Here is a 17,173-nt window from a genome sequence, read left to right on the forward strand (position 1 = left end):
TGTGGGACGCGGGCGCCGCTCCGTAGAGTATTCCTAGAGCAGAGAAAGGGGGGGGGAGCGTATGTTAGGAGAGAGATGGGGAGGTGACGCGGATGCGCTGTGGTGTTGTGGGACGAGGGACAACAGACAGAGCCGCCGAAGTAGACTAGAACAGTTGGCGAGCATTCATTGCATCGCCGCAGTGTTACTGATCGAAACAACGACCGAAGGAATAAAAGAGCGCATTTGCTGTTTGTTCTTCGTTGTGTCTTCATTTAAGTAACGCTGTCGCCGTACAATGAGCATCCACTTGACTGTGTTCATTCTCGTTAGTCATAATTATTGCTCACGTGCCATCAAGTGATAGGTCCCTTGCTTTTGTGCGCCTTGGCGCAACGAGTGATTCACATAACGACGGTCTGCATTACCCTGACCTGATTTTAGTGAGTTGTTGTGTTGTTGTGATTTTAGTGAGTTGTTGTTGTGACCGCCGTCCTGCCCCCGCATTCTTTTATAATGCCCCAATAAAGGCCCTTGTGAAATAATCTATGGTTGCTGATAATAAAAACGCAAATCAATTTCCTACCAAAGGGCAGCGCCGTATCGGTGCAGATGTGCGGGCGTCGTCTTCTCTCAGATTGAGCCACCTGAGGATTAGTTGCTGCGAAATATACTTATTACGTAAAACGTCAGCGTATCATTTATATCATTGCTTCTGATAAATAGCATGCACTGCAGACAACAGCGTAACAACCAGCTAATCGCATATCTTCCACCGCCCTAAAAGTGCAAGATAATAAGTCCCCGGTTTAGTGGGGTCTCTTACGCCGCAATTATCATTACGCGCCAAGCACATTTCTCACTCGCGCGTACATAGCATTCCATAATTCTTATCACGAAATTAATGAACAACTAAGCAGCATAATAAAAGTCTATGTAAATTGCCTGCAGCTGCTAAGTCCCAGAGGAGTGATGTTACGTACTCAGTATTCTGCATATACCAGTAAGCGAGTAACGATAGCGCAATCAGCTGTATGCGATAGCACGTCAGTGCATACGCATAGGGTCCTCGCTTTTAAGTGGGTAGCAATAAAAAAATTAAATTATGGGGTTTTACGTGCCAAAACCAGTTCTGATTATGAGGCACGCCGTAGTGGGGGACTCCGGAAGTTTGGACCACCTGGGGTTCTTTAACGTGCACCTAAATCTAAGTACACGGGTATTTTCGCATTTCGCCCCCATCGAAATGCGGCCGCCGTGGCCGGGATTCGATCCCGCGACCTCGTGCTCAGCAGCCCAACACCATAGCCACTGAGCAACCACGGTAGACAACGCTTTCTTTCATTGACGTATTCAATTTAGAGCATTTATTTTGGACGCAATTTTATTTCACAACGCTCCGATTGTTATCTAATATTCTAAAAAAGATGTATTTAATTGATATGGTATGTTCGTTCCAGGCACTGCTTCGTTCACAGCACCACACCGGACAAGAGTGAGCAAACGACGCAAGTTACTAATGTTGGTGCTTGCTAGTAAAAAAGCAGACCACGAACCTGCATAATATGTTCGTCATTTTCTATCGCCAAATAAACTAAGACCCACATCTTGTAATTCTGAAGTAAACGCGTATCAGCACATTTACCTGTCAGCACATTCGAGCTTAGTGGTTTGCCTGCCTATGTCTGTAGGTTTGTTTAACGAAGGAAACTTTTTTTCCACGGGGTTTACACGTCTATTTGGATGTAGAAAATACACATACATACCAACAAATTTCTCATCAGTCAAGTGCTACAACCTCCGTGAGCAGAACCATCATATGAAACTTATTGCACTTTCGGGCTGGTACCTTGTTTAAACGCCTCGTATTTGTAATGAAGGCTGGATGTCACTGTACCCATTAGAGTGGCGCAATATAAATGAACTACACCACAAATACCATCAACACTGAGTTAAGTGCATCTCCATCCGTACCTGGCGGCGCATTGACCAAAGCACTGTGTTCCATCCAGCAACTGCAGTGCCGCCTCAGAGACGGAACGGGAAGCACACCACCCCCGCAAAGCTACGCTCATCTGCGCCTTGAAAATCAGAGTTTGTCTAGGTATACGCAGTGTACCTAAAACGCGAATATCTCTTCTAACTCTATAGCTAAGTACTTTGCAAAACGCGCCCATTCGCATTTACGCAGTTAGTGTAAGGACGCTGGTGCCCCGCTGACCCGTGGGTGCCCTGAAGATTCTGCCCCACCTGCCTTGTAATCCTAGGTTCACTCCTGAGCCTCCGTTTGACGGCTACTAACGACACTCGCGTTATAGAACCAAAGAATACTTAGACGATGTGCTTCCCGTCGACCCCGTGCGGCAGCCACTGGGAGATTTAGAAAGATAAAGCATGTTAGATGGGCACAGAAGCAAAACATCGAATCAGTTTAGACGGATAAAGCGTGTTTTGAAAACACTGTTCTCGTTAACTTCGAACTAATATGTTGAATATTACAAGAGAAAATCAAGGACAAAGTTCCTGTTTTTGAATTTCTCGCAAAATACCAAACGCCCGAACGTCACTGAGACGTCATGGTTGTCAAAGTATTTCTCGTATTTAGGCCGCTTTCAACCAGTAAATGTTCCCGGAACTCGCCATGTTCACACGTTGGTTCACTTAGTAAACGTCTATCTGTAGCCTCCCTTACCGCTAAAAAATACCTAGGCTCTAGAACACGCTGTCAAAATGCATGACGTCACAGCCAGCTGGTGGAGGAACTTCAAGGAGGCGTCGCAACTAAAGTCCCTATATAAGAAAAGTACCGCCATCCTTTGATCAACGCCGCTTCTCTCTCTCTCTCTCTCTCTCTCCTGTTTCTCCGATTGGACGATGATAGCGTGCGCCTTAACTTCTTTATATTTTGTTTTTTTCCGCCGCAGAGGCATGTTGCAAGTCACTCTGCGCAGTTGCAGTCGCCGGCGGCTGCGCGCACCCGGCCTGATAGTTTCAACGTGGACTTTCTAGGGGTGCCACCGTCGACTTGCGTTCCCAAGCAAAAAGTAAAGAAAAAAATTACTCCATCTCCCGCTAAAGGGAAACATGTGTGGATGCGAAGCAGCGGGGAGATTGTTAGCTTGAGCGGGAGATGGTTTCGCGGCAGCGACCCGAGCGTTCATCGCGGCGCTGCACAGGAGAGAGAATGAGGCGTGCACGCTCCGTCATTTTCGTACCGCGGAATAGCCGTGGACCACCAGCGGAGTATGCAGCTGTCGCACCACCTGTCGTGCACGCCGCTCTGGATTCCTAGAGGAGAGAAAGGGGGGGAGCATAGGAGGGGGAGACAGGGGACGCGCATGCGCTGTGCGGGTGTCGCACGCGGGTGCCGCTCCGTACAGGATTCCTTGAGGAGAGAAAGGGGGGAGCGTAGGAAAGGAGAGAGAGGGGGAGGGGACGCGCATGCGCTGTGGGGTGGTGGGACGCGGGAGCGACGGACAGAGCCTCCCGCAAGAAATGCTTCGCATTTAAAAACCAAGCACATTAGGAGAGGAGACGGCTGAGGAAACCAGTCTTTTATTGCGCGTGTTCTGGCTTACCAAGCGCCTTATCGTGGTACGAGTGGTGGTATTCTTGTTAATGTTGAAGGGTAATTTATCTATGCAGAAGAAATCATGTTTTTACAGCGACGTTGTTATGGGCTCAGTCCCTGAGGATCATGTACGCCTGTGGAAAAAAAAAACACCGCATATCCACGGGGTGAATGATGATGAGTGGGCGAAGCTCCAGAGCGAATCATCGGTAAACCGTTCATCTTCTGTGTAATTCGCCCAGTCTCGCCGCACTAAATCGAACGATTGACTTCCACCAATGACACGCGCCATATGTGACGTCTTTCCTATTTTATAACAGCGCCCTCCATTATAATTGCACCCACTTAAGGGGACGCTAGCACAAACGCGTTAGAAACGTGCAGTACTCTCTAGTAAAGGGGAGAGGCCACAGCGTCTTACGCAGCCGTTTACACATGCCGGAACGTGCACCGCGTTTGCCGACGCCATCACATGACTGCTGAGAGAGTATAACCCCCGTATTCATAAACACTCCTCGACTTGCACTTGACTTGCCACCGCCTTCAACGCGTTTCGAACGCGCTGCCCAAGGCGGTGGCAAGTCAAGTTCAAGTCGAGGAGCGTTTATGAATACGGGGGTAAGGCGGAGAGGCCACAGCGTCTTACACCAGCTTCTTACACGGGCCGTAACGCGCTAGCACAAACGCGTTAGAAACGCGGAGTCTTTCGTTAATGTTGGGTATTTATTGTCCTCGTGGTGCATGTGTACATGTGGGCTTCGTGGCGTAGTGGTTAGCGCCGCGCGTTCGGAAGCGAGGGGTCCCTGGTTCGATTCCGCGCTACGGACACAACTCTCGGAATTTTAGGGAAGGGAGGCGACGTTTAGCTGTGGCACCAAGTGTCTATTTATATCAGAGGCTCCGGCAACAGTCACCAACGCCGCACGCATTTTGAGCGAACGCGGGCAAAACGCCGACGGCGTCGACAACAGTTCTGCGTGTTGCCGGTGGCTGCTGCATGTCCAAGTTTATACAGCTGATAAAGCTAATATCATTACTCCGTATAGCTCTCTACAAATTTGCTATCGCAATTGATGCTTCGCCTTTCAGGTGAAACTGCGACAACTTTTTTTATTGCCATAGCAATTATATGGACACTCCAAAGCAGATTTCTGCCGTCGGCGTCGCCGTGGCCGTGAGGTTCCGTATGACGTCAATGGAGATGAAATCGTCGCCGCGCGCCGAACGCTGTATGTGCGAGTGAAAGGGTGCGTGGGACGCGCCCTTTCACGGGGAGTGAACGCACGGCGGAGAACAAACGCGCGTTCTGCGCCGTGCTCCCTTAAGGGCTGCAGAAGTAGGCGTCTCTTTCCTCCACTACAATCACCATATATGTATAACAAACGCGCCTTCTTCCGACGCGCGAAAGGCCGTTGGGGGGGGGGGGGGCGGGAGGGAAGGGAGGCGACGTTGAGCTGCGGAACCAAGTGCCTATTTATATCAGAGGCTCCGGCAACAGTCACCAACGCCGCACGCATTTTGTGCGAGCGCGGGCAAAACACCGACGGCGGCGACAATAGTTCTGCGTGTTGCCGGTGCTGCTGCATGTCCAAGTTTATACAGCTGATAAAGCTACTATCATTAGTCCGTATAGCCCTCTACAAATTTGCTATCGCAATTGATGCTTCACCTTTAAGGTGAAACGCGACAACTTTTTTCTCATAAAAGTAGACGTGGCTACCTACTACGACTACTACTACTACTACTACTACTACTACTACTACTACTACTACTACTACTACTACTACTACTACTACAGAGGAGGGACAGACCCACACCCTAAGGAGCTTCGCCCCTAAAAACTATGATCAGCAGCATTGGCTCACGCGTCGTCGTCTTTTTGAGGCTGTACTCCGGCTTTCGCCCACCGGCTGGCTGAGCCCCGCTATCTCTCTCTACTCTTGTGCCAGTCGACTCTTATGCCGTGCTCCCCCTGAGCCTGAGTAGAGTTGGGCCCGGCGGCGAGGGTAGCGCGACAAGCCAGCTGGAAGCTGCGCCCGACTACAGTCAGCCCTGTTGGGAGGCTAGCGAGGCTAGGCCGGCAAGGCGCGCCTCAGCTGCTGACCAGTGTTGCCAGGTCCAACGAGGCGGCGTAGCCAAAAGCTAGAGAAGATTGTAGCCCTAATGTAGCCAAACAGAAAAAAGTGCAAAATATATCGTTGCCAAACATAGCCATTTTTAATTGCAATTTTATTTGTGTATACATTTTCACATTCGACTACGGCAATCCCTTTTTGCACAACCCGTCGTAACAAAATGTCCGTGCCGCCGTGGCGGTCGGCCCTTGACATCAAAAACAGCGACATCATGCTAGCACAGAACACGTTTTCGTTGGCCCCGGAAGCTCTTAAGTTCCAGCGAATCGCTGCAGGGGGCGAAACCAGCGCTTTTATTTTATGACAGATAGTACTAAGTTATTTTTAGTTATTTACAGTAATAATAAGCACGAACTCAGCTTTTTAGCTGTCGTGAACACAAACTAATGTTCAGCGTCATCGATCTCTCACGTTATTTCTTCCTATGGCGTAGAAGTTGAGCTGTCCAGCGGTCTGCGACGGCAACGTGCTCGCGGCTTTTTTTTTTTATTTAGCTAAAACAAGTCTTTCGCGCTATGATATCTCGCGTTATTTGTCTCACTGTCCTATCTTGTTTTCTGATTTTCTTGTTGTTTTTCAATTAGCTTGGTCCGGATTATCTGGGACACACAATTTACATCATCCTGGGCACCATCTTTGGTCTCTAGCACGCCAAGAACGTGCGTTAAGAAAAGGGACCGGCAACAGATGCCACTCACTGTCTGAATCGGTGTAAGCGGAGCTTTAAAAGATTATTGCGCAAACCGGCACACTAGTGTAAGAAGCGCGCAGTCGTTTTCGGCGACGAGCACGTCCCGAACTAACTCGCTCGAAATGGTAAAAGCCGCGACGGCGTACAAAGAGCAATGGTAAACAACAAATTGATAACAGTGGTAATGCTGTGACAACCGGTTACTGTCAAAAAGCAAACCATGTTGATGGCTAATAAAGTTTTAGAATAGGGGCCCCTAAAGTTTGGGGGCCCAAAGAGCTTTGCGGGTGTTAACGTTGGGGCATGCAGGAATGAAGAGTTTTGGAATAGGCGTTTTGCGCTTGTGGATAGCGTGTTAAGTTTGTAGCGTCACTACGGTGTCAACGAACAGCCGTTATAAATATTAAAATAAAACATACAATTTTATAAGAAAAGTAATTTAGACTTTCGTGTTTTCGCCTGTAATTACAATTTAGAACTTATTCTATTAGCAGCATGCAACTTGTTTCGCTTAGTTTTGAGTAACCAACCTTACGCACTGTGGTAGGAGGACGCCAGTTAATGTTTGTGCTCGGTGTGCGGGGCCGAGAGATGAAATGCGCGGGCTTTTCCGTGCTTGTGTTCGGCGTGCGGGGCCGAAAAGCGCGGGAGTGAGCGTCGCTGGTGCGCGTGATCGGTGCGCGTGCCGGGAGAGACCATCTGGAACGACGGGGCAGGGGCATCCAGGCTGACAGAACGGGCAGTGCAGCGAGATGGAGCGGACCGAACGCCGGCCCACGTCCCGGCATCCCGGTCCTGCACCACGAACCGGGCGCCGCCCCGGCTTCTACCATCGTCGCGGGTCCTGTTGAGCTGGGCCTCGTCCCGGCTCGCACGACCGCTGCCGTCTTTCCAGGCTCGGGCCACGACCCAGAGCCCTGGTCCTGTTCTCCAAACCGGGCGTCGACCCGGCTTCTGCCACCGTCGTGGGTCTTGCGGAGCTGGGCCTCGTCCCCGCTCGCACGACCGCTGCCGTGCTTCCAGGCTCGGGCTACGACCCAGAGCCCTGGTCCTGTTCTCTGAACCGGGCGTCGTCCCGGCCTTCACCCCACGGCTGTGCTGGGCTTCGTCCTGGCTTGACCCCCAGCGCTGTGCTGCCGAGCTCGGGCTATGACCCAGAGCTAACGCTCCGGAACCGGGCTACGTCCTGGTGCCACCCTGAACTGCAACCGCCGCCCGTATACCCACCGCCGTCAGCGCCAAGTCCGCCGAGCCGTCGCCACGAGGCCGGACTCCTGTTTAGAATTGTGAGTGCTCGCGCGTGACACTTATCCAGCTTATCTGTATAGTCCCATGTTCCGTTCGTGTCATAAATACGTCTCTTTGTGTCTCTGGTTGCTTTCTTGTGCGTCTGGCTGACCTGCGCCCACAACATAATCATCACACGCACCTTCGCCCAGCCAAGTCGTGATAGGCCTACGAGCCATGAAATCGACAAATGAATTCGGAATCAGCGGCGTGTAATGAATCAATCTTCATTACGCATGTTAGTTCAGAGAAAGCGATAACCGCAATCTCTTCTTCTAGGTTAAGAAGTTCCAGGATTACCATGAATCGAGCCCAGTTTTGTGCTAAATTAGAGCCGTCGCTTAGATGGGCACGGTTCATCGCCGTGTTTGTTGAGGAAAGCTTTTGGGGCAGCTTTTGGGGCTCCTGCTAAATCGATGAAATAGCGTGCCCGACGCAAACCCCAAACACAGTTCCCGTCTTGCGCATGCGCAGTGGCTTCAACGTTATTTCTTTGGGGCCCCAATACGTTTGAGGCCCCTATTCTAAAAGTCTAATAGCCCCGCAGGGGCGTCTGCGCAATCAGGCGTTTGGTGTGTTGCGACTACCACGGACCCGAGCACAGGGGGGTTGGACCCTCCCGCGTCTAACCGTGCGCGGCTTAGCCGTGTCCGCGGAAAAGGGGATCCTGGAGGTTGAGCCGAAGCTGGGTGTTTGGACCATTATGACCCCCCGATGGAGGCAACACACCTCTTTGGCCTCGGCTTCACGTAGACGGCACCCACGGACTGACCCACCCGGGGGAAATCGGTAGTTGCCTTTTCCTGTCTCTCTCTCCCTCCAACCTTCGTCTTTCTTACTTTCACTCTTTCCTGTCCTCTCTTTATTTTCCTTTCACTTCCGACTTCGCGGGCAGCAAGGGTTAACCTTGTGCATTCTATCCTGCCTTGGGTATATGTATTTGGTTATAGTGGTGGCATACAGCGGGCGTTTGTAGGACTTGTCCCTTACAGACTCTGCAGCGTCCCCTTGTTGGGCTCCATGGTGGGTGGCTGGCGCCAGCGCCGAAACTCATCGCACATATATGAATAACTCGTTTCCTGCACTTGCTGATCGCCGCCCGAAACGGGGGCGCACCGAAGAAATATTCCAATTTTTTGGCCGACAAATTGAGAACTTTCCACGATACCACGTGGTACATAGTGAGAAAACTGACAAGTCCGTGAGAGTGATCTCACCCTTTATTGTTGCAAAGACTGACAGAGACTATAGGACCAGGTTACAAGGCGACGAAGTTGGCCAGCGGTGATCTCCTTCTGGAACTCCGCGATAAGAAACAACATGATAAACTACAGAATCTAGTGTCGTTTGGAAATTTTCCTGTGACTGTGACCCCGCACCGCACCATGAGCACCTCCCGCGGTGTTATTTGTGATGACGAGATGTTGGAGCTCACTGAAGATGAACTTCTGGAAGGATTTAAGAAACAAAATGTTTTGGCTGTAAAACGAATCATGATGAGGCGCGATGGTAAGGAGATTCAGACAAAACACATAATTCTTACTTTTGGTTCAAGTGAGACAATTGAGGCCGGATACGTCAAACTACGTGTCAGGCCATACGTGCCAAACCCGCTCCGATGCTTCAAGTGCCAAAGATTCGGCCACAGCTCGCAGAACTGCCGAGGCCGACTGACATGTGCTAAATGTAGTGCCTTGGAACACACATCTGAATCGTGTGAAAACTCTGTCCGCTGTGTGAACTGTGATGGGGAGCACGCCGCATACTCGCGGTCCTGCCCGTCCTGGAGGAAAGAAAAGGAAATTGTAACTATAAAAGTGAAAGAGAATATTTCATTTAAAGAGGCACGAAGGCGGGTGACTTAGCTGTCTAAAACCAGCTTTGCCAATGTGGCGCGTCAGGGGGCAGCGTCACAACGGTCTCCGGCTACTGTCCGGCTCACACGTAGTCAGCCGGCGGTGACGCCATCCGCCCCCTCGGCGGCTGCGGCTACCACTGCTTCGCCATCTCACAAGAAGGGGCCATCGACCTCCGGGCTCGGGGCCTCAAAGGTCTCGTCCATCGAGACGAGGCCCTCACGTCAAACACTGCGCTCGCAAGAGCGCGTGTCCAGCGCCTCGAAAGAGCCGATGGACACAACAACCGGTCAGACGGCGCCGCCAGCGCCTAAGGAGCTCCGCAAATCTCGCGATCGCTCCAAAAAAGAAAAACCCCGCATCACAGGGCCCGACAAGGGCTCTGTAAGCTAATTTACAGTCCCTTCACACACAGCGCAAACCTCTTTCTCAATATGGACACGCAAATATTGCAATGGAACGTTAGGGGACTTCTCCATAACCTCGATGACGTAAAAGAGCTTCTTCATAAATATAGTCCGAGGGTGCTGTGTGTCCAGGAGACGCATCTGCAATCAGGAAACACAAACTTTTTAAGGCAATACGCCGTTTTACGCAAAGACCGTGACGACGCTACCGCCTCGTCGGGCGGTGTCGCTATAATTGTCGATAAAGGTGTTGCCTGTCAACAATTAAACCTCCGAACTTCCCTTGAAGCAGATGCTGCCCGAGCAGTACTGTTTGGTAAACTAGTCACGGTTAGTACGATTTACATCCCCCCTTGCTATCAACTTTCCAAGACACAGTTTCAAAATTACACAGATGAACTTCCGCCGCCATATATAGTTGTCGGAGATTTAAATGCACATACGACTTTGTGGGGAGACTCTCGTTGCGATGCCAGAGGGCGCCTCATTGAAAACTTTCTGTTTTCTTCAGGTGCATCTATACTTAACCAGAAAGAGCCAACGTATTTCAGCGTTACACATAACACATATTCATCCATTGACTTAAGTATAGTATCGAGTACACTAATACCGTACCTGGAGTGGTCTGTTCTCAAGAACCCCTTACCCACTGAACACAAGACGTTTTGTAGCCGTCTTGGACCAGCCAAAATGAACTAGAACGTCTACAACTATTCAAGACGGCTACAAGACGTCTTTATATGTACGTAATGAAGACGTCTTGCGAAGGATGGCTTGAAGGCGTCTTGTTAAGTTGTTTTAAGCTATCATCTTGCTAAGACGGCTAGAAAACGTTTTGTAAAAACGTCTGGAAGATATCTGTGCGGATCCTTATCCAGATATATGTATAAAATATGCATTTCAGTTCTTTCCGCAGCTTTATACGGTTGTTAGATATCTAGCACCCATACTGGTCACACAGCCGGTACTTAAAAACGTGCACATGCACTGCCTTTCTTTTGGTCTGTCATTTTACCATCCTGTAAGGTGTACATTTACATTAGCTGCACATGTGTCGTTGCACTGTAGGTCCAGTCGTAGCGTCTATACGTATTTCATGAAGAAAAAAAACATGATGCAAACGTAAAAAAAAAATATGCTAGATTCAAGGCAGCATACATGCAAGACCCAAGGCCTTTAACCACGTTAATTGAGAAAACAGAAAAGTGAAAAATAAATCCAACGGTTGTACGTGCCTAAACTATCAAGCATACCGTAGGTGGAGACTCCGGATTAATTCTGACCACCTGGGATCTTTAAGATACACATAAATCTAAGTACACGATCGTTGTTGGGTTTCGATCCTATCGTACCCGCGATCTCGAGCTCAGGAGCGCGATGCTATAGCCACTTAGCTACCGTGGCGGGTAACGGAAAACGTGTGCCTACGCTGAGCAGCTACGCAAATTTAGTGTGAGCGTTAATTTCAGATAGATGAATAGGTGAGTCCGATTATATATTTTTGTGGCAGAAGATCGCTCGAGTTATTACCGGCGCGGTTTTCTGCAGGCGGTCGCAATCGGCGTTTTTCGCACGATGCTAGTTCAACCTCCACGCCAGCGCGTTATTTGACAGTTTTTCGCTCCTACCGAAATCTGCACATTGAGCTGCATCACAATTCCGCTGTCAGCTGTTCAATCATGTAGTAAAAACTATAGTATCGCAAGTTCATCAATTCCTTATAACGCTTTTCACCGTCGTGTACTCCGAAGTTGTGAGACTGAATCGTTCATTTCATCGCTCTTTCAAATTAAATACCTATATACGCTCAAAAGCTATAGCTAAAATTGGCGGTATAAATAATTATGTGTACTTTGGGGGGAGAGCAGTATAGCATGGCATTTCACCTAGACGTGTTTCTTTTGCCCAATTATTTGCAACCACAGCACGGCGATTTTAGAAGTGCACCACATATTATAGTAAGCGTTCCTGGAATTTTAATACTGCAAAGTTTATTTGCGACCTCTTTGAAATGTTTTGAATGACCCTACTTTGTATATTTACTTGGAATATTTGTCACATACATAGAAGCGCTAAGTTAACCAATTGGTAACAATATGTAACAAGACCGATATTGCAGTTACCAGGCCCGAGCACGGTTGGTCCGCAGCTCATGATCAGTGCAGCCATATACAGCCGATGCGTGGCGGGGGTATTATGCAAGCGTCTACCAAGATCGGAGCGCTTAAAGCGGGCAAGCTGGCTTTAGCAATAAGTTTGCAGTCCACGTGTACTTATCACAACGCTTACAAGGACATTTCAAAAAAAGGCACATTCGATAATTAGCGGTATCTTTCAGAGCCGCGTATACTGCATCTATTTTGTCTGCTTTGGACGTGTTATTAGGTGCACATTACAAAATTGCGATATCGTTAGTATTGCTATGTCGCAGAGTTGTAAACGTGATGCTTTCCAATTTTCGAGACTCTTTCGAAAGACAGCGCCGACATTAAATCAACATCTGCTTCCAGCCCATACATTATTTTACATTTTATTTTAAATGCTAGAAACGTCATCGAAATCGGTGTAGCGATTGCCGAGAATGTCGATTTCACCATTCCTAAGTATCCGGAGCTAACGCTGCAAGCATTCCGCATTTCAGTGCGAGCGCTCTGCTCGAGCGCGTTCCCGGAGTTTCCTTTCTCCGTGCAAACGAAAGGCTAACGGCGCCGCGACTGGCAGACATGGAAGGAGGAAGAGATTGGAATTTTCTACCTCCCCCATGCCCGGCGGCCCTGGCTGCATAGCGCCTCTTCCTCTTCACAACCACTCTCTCTCGGCGCCTCCAACTATCACGTGACGAAAGCCGTGAGCGAGGGCGTTGGTTTGGTCGCGTGAGCTCAACCTCCTTTTGCCGTTCTCTCTTGCGACCGTCCTTTCAATCTTTTCCGTTTCACATTTTTTCACGGCGGGAAGCGGCGCCGGTTGTTCGGGCAAGTCGGTTCGCGCCTGTTTTCGACTTTGAAAACTGGCCGAGCGTGCCGCATTTGTGTGGCATTTTGTCTTCGATGCGTTAACCAAGGACCCTTGCTGACCCTCGGAGTACGCGGCGTCGCTTCTTTGACTCGGAAAGCGGATCCTGCCTCGTCGATACGGAAAAAAAAAAGAAAAAAAAAGTGAGTACCGCACGAAAGTGCCTTATTTCTGAGAATTGTTACCCCCAAATGCCCTTTGTATGGGCATGTCACGTTTGCGCGACGCGCTCGAAAAGTATACTGTGAGCTTGCCGCCGTCTTAAATTAAGCGTTGATACATGTTTGTCACAGATAAATAATTCTTGCTTTTTCCACATTGTGAATAACTATTTTATGACGCGTTTTCGTGTTTTTTCTCGATGATCCTTATAACGTGCGAGATGTAGCGCTGCACAGACAAATTTAATTCCTAATTATATTGCAGTCATCCATAGTCCGTGGAATGCGTTCGGGACAGTTAGTGACCCTGTGGGGGTGAAATGCTAAAACACCCGTGTACTTGGATTTAGGTACGCGCTAAGGAATCCCAGGTGGTCCAAATTATTCCGGAATCCCTCACTTTGGCGTGCCTCATAATGCAGATAGTGGTTTTGGCGCGTATAAGCCCCATAATTTTTGAACGTTAAGGAGAGTTAATTACTCTTGACAGGCTTATCACAGCTGCTGCTGTACGCATGCCGAAACTTTAGGGCTTCAACTAGTGTCGCTCGTTTGGCGATACAGAACTACGCTGCTTGCTCTTCCAGTGGCCCACCATTCCCGCATTAATATTGTTGGCGATCACGAACGCGATCAGGAAAACTTGCGTAGCCGACATGATTTGTTTGGCATGTTTATTGTTATTCAATTCCTGGTTGACGCGGTAGCGTCGTTCAAAAATATTTTGCCTCGAATCTTGATCCCCATTGTTCTCGCGTAAAATCGCGCGCTTGCTGTTGCGTGTTACTGCGCTTATTTGCAACGTGTTGTGTTTCAACTCGCATTGTACTGGTTGCGTGTGACTCACCTGTTTTATTCTTTCATTTGCGTTTAGTGACGGTGATGTAACTGTGTACTGCGCATTTGGTCGAGCTACACTCACCCACGCTTCGAATCAATTGATGCTGGTAGGCATTTCTAACATATTGCGATCTTTGTGGGTGCCTGCTCATGGATGGAGACTCGGGAACACGCCGCTTTGCGCATAATTTTCTTTCGCGCTATTAATTTAACCCATAAATTGTGCATGGCTTAAATTCGCATCGGCGTTCATACCGCAAGTCATAATCTGAATATGCTAAATCTCGCGGGCTGAAAACGAAACGTTAGGTGAACTCGTAACTAAAATTCATGAAAATCTGGGGCTTTACATGCCGGAAACTTGATATGATATGAAGCACGCCTTAGTAGGGGACTTCGGATGAGTTTTTACCACCTGTGGCTCTCTAGCGTGCACCCAATGCACAGCACACGTACATTTTTGCATTTCGCCCCATTCTAATGCGGCCGCCGCAGACGGGATTTGCGCACCTTCAGCATGCCCCATATCTTGTTTCCTTGTTTGTTTCTCTGGTTAAAGAATATCGCCAGGCCATCTACGCGTTTCCACGCTGTTGTGTTCTTCTTTCGGGAGTTTTACGAGCCAAAACCATTTAGCCGACTAAGCCACCGCGGCGGGTCACGCTGTTGTGAATTGTTGCTTTGTTTGTTGTTTACCCGTTATTTTATCAGAGCTTTATGGGATCGCTGAACGCACTTCTCTGGAAGGGAAGGGAAATTGAAATTTTAGTGTTGTTACGAACGTTTAGCATAGCGCTATATATCGCTTTATACCGTTGCCGCGACGTTCTCAGGCACAAGTCTGGTTGGCGCATGCTCGCTAAGCTGCGCCAGTTGTACGCGTGACGTGCTTTTTAGGAAATGCAAGCAAACCAACCGGTAGCTGGTGGATACGGTAGCGGCAATACTAGAACGGCATATGGTAAATGCTTGTTCATTTAATGTTCCAGTGGGAACCCGTGAGGTAACTGGATAATTAAATAAATTGAGGTATATGTACCTACTCGCCCGTAGCGTCAACCGTTGAGCAAAATCAGACACTTGCAGCGTTCTGTCAGCAAGCTGAAGTGCTGGAAAACAGAACGATGCATGAGAGAGTGGTTTCCTGTGATCCACATAACGATGAGCTTGTGTTATCGCAAGACTAATTATTTGCAACGCTGAAAAGGTCATTTCTTATTCCTCTTGTGCCCTAGACATGCGGAAATATAGTCTACAAGTCAGGCCGCCTTATTGTTCCAGAGCGGATTATGTGTCCATATACGTGGTCTTTTTTTTAGCTGTACCATTTTTTTTTAAAATTGCCTGTGGCAGATAGCACAATTATAAATCTTGATCAAAATTACTCGATAAGGCGGCCATTACGTTACGAGAAACCAATATGCTTTCCGAATAATTTACTTAATTGCGCTAATAAACAAACTACTTTGCAGCACATATTTTAATCGACGAATTGTAGCTAGTGGGTATGCAATGCATATCGACTTAGACTGAGATTTGAGGACTACGCTAGTTTCAATATGATAATTTTGAATGTGTCCACCTAAATGCATTGGCGTTCCAGTTAGTGTGTGCTTCGATGTATGAAACAGTGTTTTCTCAAAATTAAGGTAAAAAACTGCATTTTTACTGCAAGTTTGATACCGCATATCTCGAAACCGCTGCCATCCTCAGAATTTGTTCCAAGTCGATATGCCTGGCATAATCACTAGCTACAATTAAAATATGTGCAGTGAGGTAATTAATAAAGTTAATTAGTGTAACTGTAAATTGTGCAATTAAACGTTTTGATTTTTCGTAGAATAGGCCACCTCATCGAGTAATTTAGAACAATTTGGACAGCACAATTGTGCTGTTTGCCACATGTTCTTAAAATTGTAGAATGTCAACCATGTAGAATGACAACATACCGTATGTTCTCATTCTACAAGGCTTTTTTTTTTTTTAGACTGAACCAAATTAAAAAAAAAAAAACATTGCATGTGGCAGATAGCACTTGGGCAAGCGCAATGGTCCATGTCATATCACATGCTTCAACCATTTCGTTATTAAGCTGCTTGCTGTGTAACAAAGAGAGAGTTAAAAAGAATTATCTTTATTGAGATGCTGGAGATGTTAGCCTGGCTATTCGCCTGACATGCTCTTCCAGGCGCCTAATAACGTAATGGTTGAAGTAGTGATATGACTAGCCCATGGCGCTTGTCATGTAATTGTCATTTTAATTGAGTATGCTGTTACGGTAAGCTGAACCAACCGCCTGAGTAGGTTGAGCTTACCACTGAGGCGAGGATGACAGAAGGTGAATACGTCATTATGGCCTCAGTAATGACAGAACAAGATGTTGGCCTTCAGAATAACACACGGATGTAATGTCCTATCGTTTGCGCCTTTAAATAAATAAATTCTAAGTGTGACCTGTATGTGTGGCATATGTATTTTGTGTCCTCATTAACTGATAGTTTGGACCGAAATTTTTTTATGCTGCTTCACTTGGTTCTTGACAAATCTATCTTTCCTAATTTAAACCACAAGAATGATTAATCGTAGAATTTTGCCGTCTTCAGTTTTTCTGCTCACATTGACTTCCATACTTCGCAACAGCTAGGATAATAAATTCAAATCAGTGCTGCATCTGCTAATGCTTTCTCTTGGTTCTGGAGTTCATGTTACAAGAAAAAAAACAAAAAAAACAGAGGACGCCGATCAAAAAGTGGTAATAAGAATTGGACGCACGGAAGCCTTGTTCACAACACGAACTGCTCGAAACGACGACATTCTGCGTATGCAGGCGGGATATTGCCATCGTTGCGATACAGCGTTTTTCTGTAGTTTTTTTTTTGTAGTCTGGATAGCAAGGGATTCCAGAAACTCCCTTCAAATCCACTTTCCTTAGCAATGATAGAAGCCTTGACTCGTCGGTGGCATATTCAGCCTGCCACGTGCTCCGCAAGTGCAATTCAAACGACATTGTTTCTTCACTTCTGATTCATTCTAATTGATATCTTTGACATAGATTTCATGCTTCAAGCACTTTCAGAATGACTGCTTTCGCTGATGTAAAGATAGTCGTGATTCGCGCAGGCTGTTCTGTATACAATGCTTGGAACATATCTTCTGAATCTTCACATCTGCCTGTTCATGCTACAACTAGTGGGCCTAAACGTGGACATTGATTTCATAGGGTTCAGAACAATT

At 47.8% G+C, this 17,173-nt stretch overlaps 1 long non-coding RNA gene across 1 annotated transcript in view; it reads right to left on the minus strand.

The window, feature by feature from the left end:
• Positions 1-13,595: 13,595 nt before the first annotated feature.
• The window catches only part of LOC125940453 (uncharacterized), a 10,934-nt gene continuing 7,356 nt past the window's right edge, over positions 13,596-17,173 (minus strand). The window contains exon 2 of the long non-coding RNA XR_007463673.1: positions 13,596-13,946. This is a non-coding gene — a long non-coding RNA (uncharacterized LOC125940453). The remainder of the gene's footprint in view (positions 13,947-17,173) is intronic.

This window comes from Dermacentor silvarum, chromosome 9 (genome assembly GCF_013339745.2).
Source record: "Dermacentor silvarum isolate Dsil-2018 chromosome 9, BIME_Dsil_1.4, whole genome shotgun sequence".
In the NCBI taxonomy this organism is placed as follows: Eukaryota; Metazoa; Arthropoda; class Arachnida; order Ixodida; family Ixodidae; genus Dermacentor; species Dermacentor silvarum.